General features: G+C 39.1%; 1 long non-coding RNA gene across 1 annotated transcript in view; it reads right to left on the bottom strand.

Annotated features, from left to right (window-relative positions):
* LOC142072528 (uncharacterized) overlaps positions 1 to 10,026 on the bottom strand; it is a 45,469-nt gene extending 35,443 nt beyond the window's left edge. Inside the window, exon 1 of the long non-coding RNA XR_012668929.1 lies at positions 9,888 to 10,026. This is a non-coding gene — a long non-coding RNA (uncharacterized LOC142072528). The remainder of the gene's footprint in view (positions 1 to 9,887) is intronic.
* Positions 10,027 to 13,355: the final 3,329 nt, after the last annotated feature.

Genomic DNA, 13,355 nt, shown 5'->3' with positions numbered 1-13,355 from the left:
CTTTACATAGTTCCCAAATATGGTCACCTAGTCACCTTCTTCCCTAGTCATGTGACTTCTAGACTCTCAATCCCTCCAAGGAAACTACATTTCTCAGTGCCTGCTCTTAAAAGGCCCAAGGCATTCTGAAATCTGCCCATCACCCCAAGGTCCAGTGAAAAAGAACCTAAAAGCTTTTACAGTTCTATTACCCTTTTGAGGACTAGGACCCCTACATTTTCTTAAAATATATTAGTTCTCTGTTTTCCCATCTCTGATTAGAACTGAGCAAAAAAGAAAACATGAAAGTGCCACAACAAACATTTCATCAGAAACATTCCACAGCACCAGAACTCTTACATTGGGACAAAGCCTACTTGCCTTACTCATGCAGGAAATCCCAGTGAAGTCAGTACCACCCCAGATTCAGCACTGGACTTGAGCATATACTTCGGTCCATTTCTATTCAGTAAATCACTTAAGCACATGCCTAACCTGGTCATTGAGTTGACATCAGTGGGTCTTAAAGTTAAGCAAATACTTAAGGGCTTTGCTGAATCAGTCTCTAAATGGACTGATTTCAGAGTAGCAGCCATGTTAGTCTGTATCCGCAAATGGACTGAAGCTCTAAATGGAATGAATAGTGCCATTGAACTCAGTGGGACCACTCTGATGAGTTAAGTCAGGCAGGATGTTGCCTGTACATATAAGTATGTCTCTGAACCAGATTAATTTAGGAAATGGATAAACAAGCATCCACTCTATTTAAATAGCAAAACACGTGGAAACCTGGTCATGTAAGGAACAATGAACTGTACACATTTATTGAAAAGCTTTGATAACTTTGAAAACAATATTAGATAAATATTTGCTTTCAAACAGCATTTTCTATCACATTGTTCACATTTGCCACAGAGTAATAGTTCTTCTTCATCTTCATTTATAATTTTCTGATTTCAAAAAACACAAAGAAGTGAATAATTTAAGGGTAGAGTTCTTGACAGGCAGGTAGATGATTACAAGGCTATGAGGTAACAAAGGCAGAGGAAAGGTTTGGAAGGAAACTACCATTTGCTGTACTACCTTCCAGCTCCCCTACTTGCTTCTCTCCAATTAAAAAGGCCCAGATGCTGAACTGCAGAACATATTGTGTCAAGCGCAGTACCTAGCTCCCTGGTGGATGATGTTGAAAGCTGCCCTGGCAGCTTTGGAATTCATGCTTCAGACATTTCACACCCATGGGAAGGCCATAAAACTTGCAACATGCTGCCACTACCTTCTGGACATATTTCGTCTCGGGCAATTACTGTCTGGAAAAGGTGGTTGCTCTTAACAATTTGTGCAGATGGTCATTGTATAGTAAACAGGAGAGCCAGGAAGCTTCAGGAAAGCCTCTTATTAGAGTCTTGTAGTTGCAACACTACAAATAAAGTTTTCTCAAAGTGTTTATTATTATTTTATTACTATCTAATTGGCAACAGTATGCTCTAGAGACAAAATAAAGACAACCCCTGTTCCAAGAAGTTTATAATAAGAACATAAGAGCGGCCATACTGGGTCAGACTAAAGGTCCATCTAGCCCAGTATCCTGTCTTCTGATAGTGGCCAATGCCAGGTGCCCCAGAGGGAATGAACAGAGCAGGTAATCAACAAGTGATCCATCCCCTGTCGCCCATTCCCAACTTCTGGCATACAGAGGCTAGGGAAACCATCCCTGCCCATCCTGGCTAATAGCCATTGAATCCTGCATAGAAACAGAGAAAACTTTGTCACATTATGAAACCAAAAGAAAAGAATAAGTTGTTTGGTTTCTTGCATTTGCCACAGAACTGAGAAGCAAGGAATTTAACAGCAGAAGATGTGTTGCCTGGTGAATCAGTATAGGGACTACATATTCCATACATATGGGGAGGTGCAGGAGAAAGGTGAGGCACTCAGGGCTGGATCACTGTCAGAGTGGAATGGATGGTAATATAAGTTAAGATTAAGATCAAAGGTAGAGACTAGAGTGAACTCAGGTAGGACCATTAGTGCGTCATATATTGAGGTATCTAGAACTCTGAAAAACATTTCCTTTTAGGATGAGAAGTGACTAATAGAATCTTATCCAGGAAAGAGATTATTTCTACAATTTGGTACAATCAGTTTATTTATTTTTCTACTAAAGGAGAGTTATCCAATAGATTTTCATCTGTTAACTGCTAAGGATAAGTAGTCTGTTACTCATGGCAGATGGGATCCCAATGAGAGAGAGAAAATTCATTCTCCTCATACTTGTTTCCCACACGGGTACAGGCACATTATAATCTGATCCAATCCCCCTTAACACATCCAGATGCCTTAGGGATATCAAAGGAAGAACTGAGTGAAATTCCATGGGAAAACTCAAATATGTCTTCTTCTAAACAAACAAACTAACAAAAAGAAAATTTTCAAACATAGTACTGTCACACAAACCATTAAAAGCAAGAAAGCACAGCTAAGGAGCAAATATTCCATACTGGGAGACAGATTATGATCTCAGTTACAGTAGCACAAATCTGGAATAACTCCCTGAACATTCCATTGGAGTCAATCAGAATTTACACCAGCACATGTAAGATTGAGATCTGGCTCTATTTGTCATCTTCTACCCGCTAATATTGGAATCTGCCTTAGCTGTTTGACTTTCATTTTGTTTCTGAATATGGCAAAATGCCTCCATTTATGGAACATATCCCTCTTAATTCTCCCTTGTTTTGTTTTATTTGTTCAGATCACTACCTCAATATTCTTTTAATGAATTTTTTGTGTTGTAATAAAAAAGGGCTTGAAAAAATTGTGTCTAGGCTAAGGAAGAGTAAATCTAGTATTTTTTTCTGTGCATTCTTTCCTATTCCACCTCAAAAATTTCTTCAAAACTGAGGTTTTGGACACAGAATGGAAAATTTCAGAGAAACAGCAAACATTTTGTAAAACACATGTGCCACCTATAGCTTCATGGTTGTCCTTCTGGGCCTCATGGCCACTTGCAACTTCATGGTACTGTAGCAATCAGGATGAAACCTAAATCTACCTGCTCCAAACATACAAGTCTCCAGCAGCTAAAAAAGAATCCCAGTTAATCATGAGCAGTCTAGGGCAATGGCACACAGGTGAATAGTTCTCATTCCATCCCGCAGATGGCTACGGTTCACATACACAGTTTGTTACAGTCTATTGGATTCTCGTCTGTCCACATCCTTTTGTAGCGGTTTTTTTAAATATACAATACTGTCATTTCTTCTGTGAGGCTACACTAAATTCACAGCCTCCCAATGAACTCACATATTTTTGGTATGCATGCACACAAGCTCTCTGTTGGAACAGGCCTTGAATTTCCCCAGCTAATCCAAATCATTTTAATAATTACATCTTGTCCAACTTTTCATTTTTAATTTATATTTTAGCCTCAACTCCATGTCACTCAAGTGATTCCTTCAAAGAGAAAATGACTTTGCTGGCAAGAGACTACTTTCCCCCCCTTCCTCAAGCCATAAGGCTCTTTAAGTATTTCCATAATCTGATATTCTACAGCTAATGTTCATTTACATATCTGCGGAGATCTTGGTAGGGAATTTAACAGAGCTTGCAGCTAAGTCATACATTTCCTTCAATCAAGATGGAAGGGAAATTGATTGTGGGATAAGGTACATTACTGAGCTGCAGGACTGTGCCAAATGCGTGTAGAAAGCAAATGGTTCCCTAACTGTGATGTATTCCCTCTCCTGTGAAATCTGATACTGTGCTCAAAGATCCCACAGAGCCTGGGAAGGTTAGAGGTTACCTGTAAAGGAAAGAGGTTTGTCATATAGCTATTTCATGAGAGAAAGAAAAGCACAGAGGCTGAGCCTTTTTCTATGCATGGTGGGCCAAATACTTCCCTGATGTAATACCACTGTTGTGTTTATTGTCAGCAGAGGATTTTTCATCTGCTGTCCATGGTGATAATCACCGTCAGTAAAATTTGGCGCAACTAATAAAGATATTATAAGGGGAATGTATGCAATTTATGAGAAAACCATTTTAAGAAGCAGCAAATATTATAGTAATATATCTTCTTCTTGACCCCACAGTCTATTACTGTGTATGCAAAGAGTCAATTATTCCCATGAGTTTTTCCTACAGGATTTCATGACATCATGCCATTGATTTTAACATTAAATATGATTAGTTTTCATTCTGCTTCTTTCCTATGGCTTACTGCCAAATGATCAATACTGTTTTATTTAGTGTTTAAACTGAGGTAAAGCAAGTCTCCTCTCCACACACACCTCAGAATCTCTGATCAGAACCACTGCTTACCATGGGATTAAACAAGCCTTTCTTCTTCATATGAAATGATTCCAGCCTCTGAAACAAATGACTGTTGTAAACAAAATAAAGTATATTATTTCTCTTACCCTGAAGTCAGGCCATCTCCAGCTGTGACTGGTTGAGATTTCTTAGGCCACTGTGTTGCCTATTCACCTAGCTTGGTTAAGTCCCTCTGAAGTTCCTCACTGTCTTTTCTAGACTTGACTAATCTAAATAACTTTGTGCCATCTACAAATTTTGCTACTTCACTGCTCATCCCCAGTTTCCAGATCATTGATAAATATACTAAACACAGGATCTCCTACAGAACCATGATGCCAGTTGTTAACCATGATGAAAACTGGCCCAGCAATGCAAAATGGATTGTGCATGTTTGTGTATTTCACAGAGCGAGAATTTCTATGGGTGTGTTACATGCATACCCATTACATTTGAAGAAATAATACTCTTTATTTCCTGTTTCTTCACCAGTTTTGTATCCATGACAATAGTTTGCTTCTCACCCCAAGACTAGGAGGGATCCTGTGGAAAAAGTAATAGGCCATCACATAATTAAAGACTGTATCATAATGCACAAAAGGACTGAATTAAAGTTGCATACACAACCTTGCTTCTGGTATTTCCTAACTTATTAGTTTTTGACTTTGCAAACATGATGCTTTTCAACATAGTTTTTATGTTTTTTATAAAATTAAGTTTTTACTACTAATTCCAATAACTTCACCTCTAATATTCCCTGAAGCATGAGGACGGATAACTTTTATATTTCAGCACAGATAACGTAATTGCTGGTTCTGTTCTTATTCATATAAATAATGATTATTTCTATTTAAAAAGTGCATAGCAATTTGCTTCAATAATATCCTGCTGTAGTAAGTCCCAAAGGTTATTCTTGATCATTAGTCCAGAAGAGCAGTGTTGATATCATCATAACTAAGATTACACATACAAATTATTTTATTTTATTTGTTTTGCAATTGGTAAACCATTTAGCATCCTTTCCTCCTAAATCTATCCTGAATTTCTGTAAAATGATAGGGTGTATATATGGATGCTAATGTGTCCAGCAACCCTCAGATGATGATGCTCACTCATTACCAGCCAGGCAGCCTTCCTTCAGGGTATTTTCTGACTGCCATTTGTGTACTACCAGAGTGACATTCACTGGCTACTTTGGTTATTCACAGACATTACTCTGTGTGATGAAAAACAAAGCCTTATCCTCTCCTCTCTGATAAATCTCATAAGTGGATAGAGTTGCTCTCTACATGTGCAATTTCTTTAAATCAAGAGACCAAATGAGATTACAGATTTTGGAATTAAGGCTGGGAAAAGCAGCATTCAGACAAAAAATCTTCACTGATGGATTTTTATAATTAATTACTACTTGGAACAAAAATGAGCAACCCCCCCACACCCCTATTAGCTAGAGCTCTCATTTTGAGATGATAGTTGAATTTGATACCTGAATCAATCTACCAAACCAATATGATATATTCCTAATTTTGAAACTGGGATAATACAGACTTTAGGAAGGGAATTAAAAACATCGATATTACATCTTTTGTTTTTGGCTTTTCTATACAACTTAAGGTAACAGTACGACAAACAAAGACAGGGAAATGATATTTGATGTGCGTGTACATGCATGTGTAAGGAGGTTGGATGGGAGGTGGTTGCCTGAGTTTTCAACCCTATACATTCTGTCCCAGATTTTCTTCTCCCTAATTAGTTGGTTTGTACTACTTAAGGGGCACAAGGTAGCCAGAATCTGTCAGTAGCTGGTGGGAGGGTGATGGGTGTTAGTTGATCTACTATGTGCCTACATCAACTACTCCCTTTTTTTCTCCTTGGCTCCTGTGTAGGGGATGTTGGGGGGGGAGCAGCGGAGTGCAGCTATGTTCTGCCATTCCCAGCTGACACATATGGTCCCTTGGGACTGGCACAGACTGACCTTCAGGATCATGGAAATGTAATGGTGGCCCCCAAAACCCTACTCCCCTGTATTGACTGGATTTCAGCAAAGCTGAGAATCTGACCATCTGTTGTTAGTGTTAGATGCAGCTGATGTTTAACCCAGTAGGGCAAAAGGGATCACACAGAGCAAAATCTGTGTGAGCACATAGTATGCATACACACCACGTATAAAGAAGTAATATCCATGTATAGTAATTTGCAGAGCTGTGTAATACACTGCCTTTCTCGTGGATCTTTGACCACTAACAGGATCCAACAGGACTATTTCCAATATTCTAGACCTCCAAGGACCTTCCAAAAACTCCCCACCCCCACCCCCATTTTAAGATAAATATATACTTTCCCCCATGTGGAATTTTCTCCCTCATCCTTCAACCCCATTCCCCACCCTTCTCCAAAAAAAAAAAAATCATGGGTCTGAGAACAAGAACAGCCACTATTCAGTCCCTCACCATTGAGAGTTTTAGTGTCAGTATCTAGTAACCTATTTGGGCTAGAAGTTGGGTGCCATAAAGCATTGTAGAAGGATGGTTCCTAACTTTCCAGTGCAACACACAGCAGGAAGAACCTGAGATACCAAACTATATACAAGGTATTGTGGGTGAGAGCTTTCTAAGACTGTATCTGTTTTTTCTCTCTCTTTTTGAAGACCATACAGTGGGAATAATTGGTAACAAGGCTTCTTGCTGTACAGACAGAGGGACATAAAATTTAAACATAAGATCAATTAAACTCTAAAATATTTATTAAAAAGCTTTTCTGTAAAATATGTCGCTTAGTGAAGGCATAAGAAACTTGACTGTGGTTCTGACATTCTAGCTATGTGCAGGGCTGGATTTTCACCTTTCGTGCCCCTAGACACAGCATATTCAGTGCCCCCCTTCCCATCTACAGCTGATCTCTGTGTTGCACACAGTTTTAGAGCAGTGAGGCATCCCTAGAATGCCAGAGCCCGTAGGCATGTACCCACTGTGCCTAATTAGAAATCCGGCCCTGGTTGTGTGTCACCTTGGCGAGTCACTTAGGGTGAACTTCACAAAGGTATTTAGGCAACTTACTCACTGATTTTAATGGGAGTTAGGCGCCTACTTATCTTTCTGAATCCCACCCTTAAAAAAACCCTGAACCTCAGTTTCCCCATTTATAATATGAGGAAGATGATACTTCGTTTCCCTTTGTGTGTTTTGTTTATTTAGATTGTATGCTATTTGGGGCAGGAACTCACTCTTAGCATGTGTTTGTACAGTGCCTGGGACAATGGGGACTTAATCTCTACTGAAGCTTGTAGAAGGTACCATAATACAATTAAATAACAACAATAATGAGGTGTGATATAATGGGTTTATCAACACTTGTTTGGGCTGACCTGCATACCTCATTTGTGGCTTTGCTATTTGTGAATAATGCAGCTTATTCCAAACCCATCAATCTGATAACAACCATAACAGTGTGTCACCCCAAACTCATGTGGATAAAACCTTTATACCGCAATACATAGGTATATGGTTTCTAGAAAGAGCAAAAACACCTCTGTTTTTCTTTCAATTTTTTTCAACAGTTTACAGACTGAACTCCATAGTGGATGAAATCCTTCCTGGGAATGGGGTGGTAAAAGGACTGGCAGCTGGCATTTTACAGACTTAAAGGATTCAGTGTCTGAGTAAGCAGCATTAGAAAGAGCCATATGAAAAATGAGAGCTACTAGAATGAGCTGCTTCTCTTTGAAAATATTATAAATGGCTAGAATTGCTCTCTCCATGTGTTTCAGAGTAGCAGCCGTGTTAGTCTGTATTCGCAAAAAGAAAAGGAGTACTTGTGGCACCTTAGAGACTAACAAATTTATTTGAGCATAAGCTTTCGTCTGTTAGTCTCTAAGGTGCCACAAGTACTCCTTTTCTTTTTGCAAATACAGACTAACACGGCTGCTACTCTGAAACCTGTCATTATGCAAGGCACTGCATTTAGCCGTATGGAGTGGAAATCTATCAACTTCAAGGAATGCATCCGATGAAGTGAGCTGTAGCTCACGAAAGCTTATGCTCAAATAAATTTGTTAGTCTCTAAGGTGCCACAAGTACTCCTTTTCTCTCTCCATGTGCAATTTCTCTAAATCCAGAGAGCAAATCAGATTAACAATGTTATAGTTCTTTCTGGAGGAAGCAGCATTTTGTCCATAAAATCCTGTGTAATTAATTCTGATCCCTAAATATTGCTGTATAGAAATATTCAGCAGTTATCTTTTAGAGATGCCTCACTTGAAGAGTAAAGACCTCAGCAGATGCAAAATTACAGGGGATACACTTATACAGCCCACCTAGAACCATTGAGTTCTGTTTATAGCAATTTCTATGGTAAAATAAAATGAAATAATAGTTAATGATGGGGGAGAACACATTAACTTCCAGGAATTAACCCACTAAATTGCTGGGAAAGCAAAGGAATATCTAAGATAGTTTTTTCAATTCATTCCATTGAAGAGAGTGAGACCACATGCTGTGCTATCAGTGCAATAAGTTGGAGAGTCAAATGAGTCTTTGAAATATAAGAAATGGACAGCTTTCATCCACACACAGAACTTTGCTAAAGTATCATTACTCGGTGCTTTGCTGACTAATTGCAACCTAAGTTATAAAAAGTGTTATAGTCTGCTTATAAACTGGACAGACAACTATTTTATGCAAAAACCCTCCTACACATCCATTTGTTTGTTTCATCTACTTGTGCATCTTTCCTTTACCCAAGACTGTAAACTCTTTCAGGCAATGGCTGTCTTCTACTATATATCTGAACAGCACCTATCACAATGGGGCTCTCATCTCTTTGCGGTCTTTTAGCACTATGGTAATGCAAATAAATCTTGACGATGTGAATATCCACACTTAATCACTTTGTGATTCCTTATTCTTCCTTCAGTTCATACATAAAGATTTGAAAGTCGGTTTTATTGAATGGGGACAACTAAAATAAGAATAAATCTGAACCTACACCTAACCTTGGACTGAAACTTTCTTGGGTTCATGAATGTTCTTTTTGTACTGACTGTGCATTTTTGTAGTCCAGCTTGGAGAGTAAACAGGCTGAAATATCACAAGGGAAGATCTCAACATAGGATATATGTCCCTGTTATGGACTGGGTCATGGGTGGCCTTGCCTAATGAGCAGGGTGAGAAGTTGTCCTTATGTTTGGAACTAGGATGATTGGGCCTAGTGTCCAGAATCCCAAATCAGGAGCTGAATTACCAAATCCAGGACACAAGCTAGAGTAGAGGCCCAGAAACTAGGAGTCAAGGGTCAGAGCTGGTATCAGAAGCCAAATATAAAATCTAGGGAGTGAGCTGGGACCAGGAGCCTGGAGTAGGAGGTCAGAAACAGAGTATCAGCTGGAGCAGGGCAGGAGCCAGGAGCAGGAATCAAGAACTGGGAGCACGGATAAGGAGACCAAGAGTGGTAATAATGAGCTGGAGGAAGGAGCAAGGGCCCGAGTGAAGAGGTTGTTGAGAACAGGAGCAAGAAACAGGAAGTGGATCAGAAACGCAACTCTGGGCCTGGAATACTGTTGAGTAGCCAGGGACCTAGTGCTGCTGAAAGGTCTGTACCTTCTGGAATCTTCAGCCAATCCAGAGACCAGGCTCATTAGCTGAATCCCTCTTCACTGGAGATTTTCATCTCAGCTTTGCAGATTGCAGAGATTCAGATGCTTTGGAGAATAGTCAGGAACATATTCAAACTTCTGGATGATATCATGAATAGAAGTCACAAGCCTTTGAGGATCATTTGTCAGCAGATCTGGACCAAAAAAATTAATGGAAACATCTTTTAATGAAAAATGGTGGCTTTTTTTACAGACTTTTTTTTTCAAATTTTAGTTTTGGAGCAAATTTTTCAGTTTCTTGATCAAAACAAGTTTTTTGGTTCAGTGGAAAAAAGATGAGGGGAAAAACAAAACCTATTTTTCTTATTAACAAAAAGTTTAATCAGCCTAAAATTTCTGCAATATTTTAACAAAAGAAAAATATTATATTTTGATTTTTAGCACAATTCTGACCAGTTTTACTTGCTGTGGTTAGCAGCAACGCAATCGCTTCCTTTATCACAAAATTTCTTTCTAAGGTGAAGTTTCACAATAGACACTAAGGAAGCAACAGCTACTAAATCATTGCAGATGTTCAGTAATGACTTATAGAAACTATTTAGCTGTGTGAGAATTGTCTGCTCATTTTTATACATGCGTACACACAAAAGAAATCCTTCTCCTCATACTATGAGTTTCTGTCTCGAGCACAAGTCATTATGGACTTATTCTTACTCACATTGGTGATCCTATTGATGTGAATAAAGGCTACAGGATTAAGGCCTGTATGAGAGAGAATAAAGTTTCCAATTACCCACTTTGTGAGCAGATTCAACCCATCAGGTGCCGGCCATCAAGAATGAGAGTAAATCCCTGCTGTATACAGTGGTGCTATGTGATATCCTCCTCTGTGTTGTCCAAAATCCCATTTCCCATTGTATCTGTATTTCAGCCAGCAGCCACTGAAGTGATATGGTTCTTCATTTACTTTCACTTATCTTAAAAATTGACAATGATCTTTCTGGATTTACTAAAACATAAACCCCCTAGATGACATGATGATGTACCATGGGCATTTGATAATGATAGTTTGTTTTATTATTGCACATGCACAGATGAAATGGAAAAAAGAACTAGAAATGCAATAACTTGTCCTCAGCTGCCATGCTTTCAGCTACATTAATTGGACACTGAAACTTACTACATGGGTGGCGAACTGCTCGTCTACTTGTTCTTAGTCAGAGAGAGATGTTATGAATAGCAAAAACATGCAGGGTTTTTTCCTTAGGGAAAATACATATTATTAGTGAAGTGTTACTGGTGATAAGAATCTACCATAGTAGTTGTGCACAGCACTTAGTCCAAGGCAGTGTGGCTACTGCCTAGAGCAGGGGACTAGCACTTGGAACTCCTGTGTTTATTCCTTGATCTGCCACTAACTCACTGTTAGACCTTGAGCAAGTAATGTACACATTCTTTACCTCCGTTTCCCCATCTATAAAATAGGGGTAATACTGCTGACTGGCCTAGCCATAGGGGTGTTGTAAGCTTAGTTAATTATAATTTGTAAAGCACTTGAGATGCTTGCTACTAGAAGGGGACACGTTTATAATTATTGTTTGTTTGTGTAAGCATATGAACTGTAAACAAATGTAAGATTCTGGGCTAAAAGAATGACTGAAGTCCTCTGTTTACTCACAGAGTCAATACAAGTTTCAGACCTGACTTGGATGGACTCCCTTTAGTCAGGAGATAAGTTTTTATGTCCATTTAATCCATGACATCTTCACTCTTTTATTGTGAATCTGGTATGTCGTGGGTGATTACTGAGTAATAGCCTCCCCGTGCCATTTTTTGATCCAGTCTCCTTTAAGATGTTAGGACCAGTTGCACACAGTGTGGATGATTTGTTGGTTTCGACTTCCCTTAACTTATTCAATATCTCTGCCTCACTAGCACTGAAGTCATCCGTGATAGTGGATACAACAGACAGTTTCAGTTGGCACATCTTTTAGTGTTCTTGCCTATAAAGTATTCATTTAATACTTCAGCTCTTTTCACATCCTCAGTAACTTCATTTCCCATTCATTTCTGTACTATTGTCACTTCCTCTCTGGCCACTGTCTCATTTCAAAAGAGCCATGAGAACCTAGTCAATCTTTTCAGTATTTTAGTCCATCTAGACTAATACATTAGAGATAGAAAAGACCTATTAGATCAGGTGCTCTTGTCCACCATCCTAGAGAGTCCCCCCAGGACTCTCCAGTGCTTGGTTCTGACAAATTTTGAGTGATTTGTGGGTTTAGTTTTCCTGTTCTTTAATGGAAGGAATTTTTTAGAGGACTTGTGAAATCTTTTCCACCCATCTAGTTTGTTCTAAGTATTGTATTTCTCTTGGGATGTCATCTAGCTAGTTATTTGAATTTTTGTTTCAGTAACCTGTTGCAGTGTAACACACATTTGTATTACTCTTTTTGTAAGAAAAACTGCTTCCAACAGCCTGTTCTGAATTAATTTGTCTTTCAGTTTCCCTTTAGGGCTCGGTGTTCCACTCTCCAATAGCTAGGCACAGTATGAGCAGCCACAAAGGGCCTTGAGATTGCAATCTTTGGAGTGTAATTAGAGTAGGAGAAATTGATACCATTAGTCCTGTCTCATCTCTTATCCCAAGGATGGATTAATGCATGGGGGTCATTTTGTATTCCCCTTGTAATCTTGGTCATTAAATGAGACATCAGAATGTAAAAGCCTTTATACCTTGGGTGGAATATATCAAGAGGCTGTACTTCTCTGGCCTTTCAGTGTTTGATAGTTTAATTGTCTGGTAATACCAACATCATCACTGCAGCTTCAGGGTTTTAAAAGAGGGAGAGAAGAAGGATGGTCCAGCAGTTAGGATGCTAGCTGGAGCCTCAAGAAACCTGGTTTCTATTCCCTGCTCTGCCTCAGGCCCCTTGTGTGACCTTTGAAAAGTCACTTAGGCCCATATGTTTGAAGATATTTAGGCGTTGTTCTGTTAAGCATTGCAATGCCTAACTGCCTTAGTATCCTAAGGGCCAGATTTTTAGGCTATTAACTCCCATTGAAATCATGGGCAGTTAGGCACCTAAATACCTTTAAAAATTTGGCATAAGTCTCATTGCCAAAACTGACTTAAGAATTTAGGAGCCTAATTCTTATTGAAAGTCAGCAGGACTTATATAGCTCTATTTGCCATCATAACTGAACACCTCACAATTTTTAATGTAACTATCCTCACTATGCCAGCTGTGAGGTAGGGAATTGAAGTTATCCCCATTTACAGATGGGGAACTAAGGCACAGACAGGCAAAGGCCCAGATTTTTAAAGGTATTTAGGTGGTATTCCACTCAGTGTTGCAATGTCTAAATACTTTTAGAAATCTGGGCCTTACGATTCTAAACCTCAGTTCTTGATCTGTAAACGGGGATAATAGCACTTCTCTGCCTCCTGAGGATGTTGTGAGCATAGGGA

This window comes from Caretta caretta, chromosome 6 (assembly GCF_965140235.1).
Source record: "Caretta caretta isolate rCarCar2 chromosome 6, rCarCar1.hap1, whole genome shotgun sequence".
NCBI classification, from domain to species: domain Eukaryota; kingdom Metazoa; phylum Chordata; order Testudines; family Cheloniidae; genus Caretta; species Caretta caretta.
Note: the sequence above shows the minus strand (reverse complement) of the source record. Positions and strands in the feature narration are given on the sequence as shown.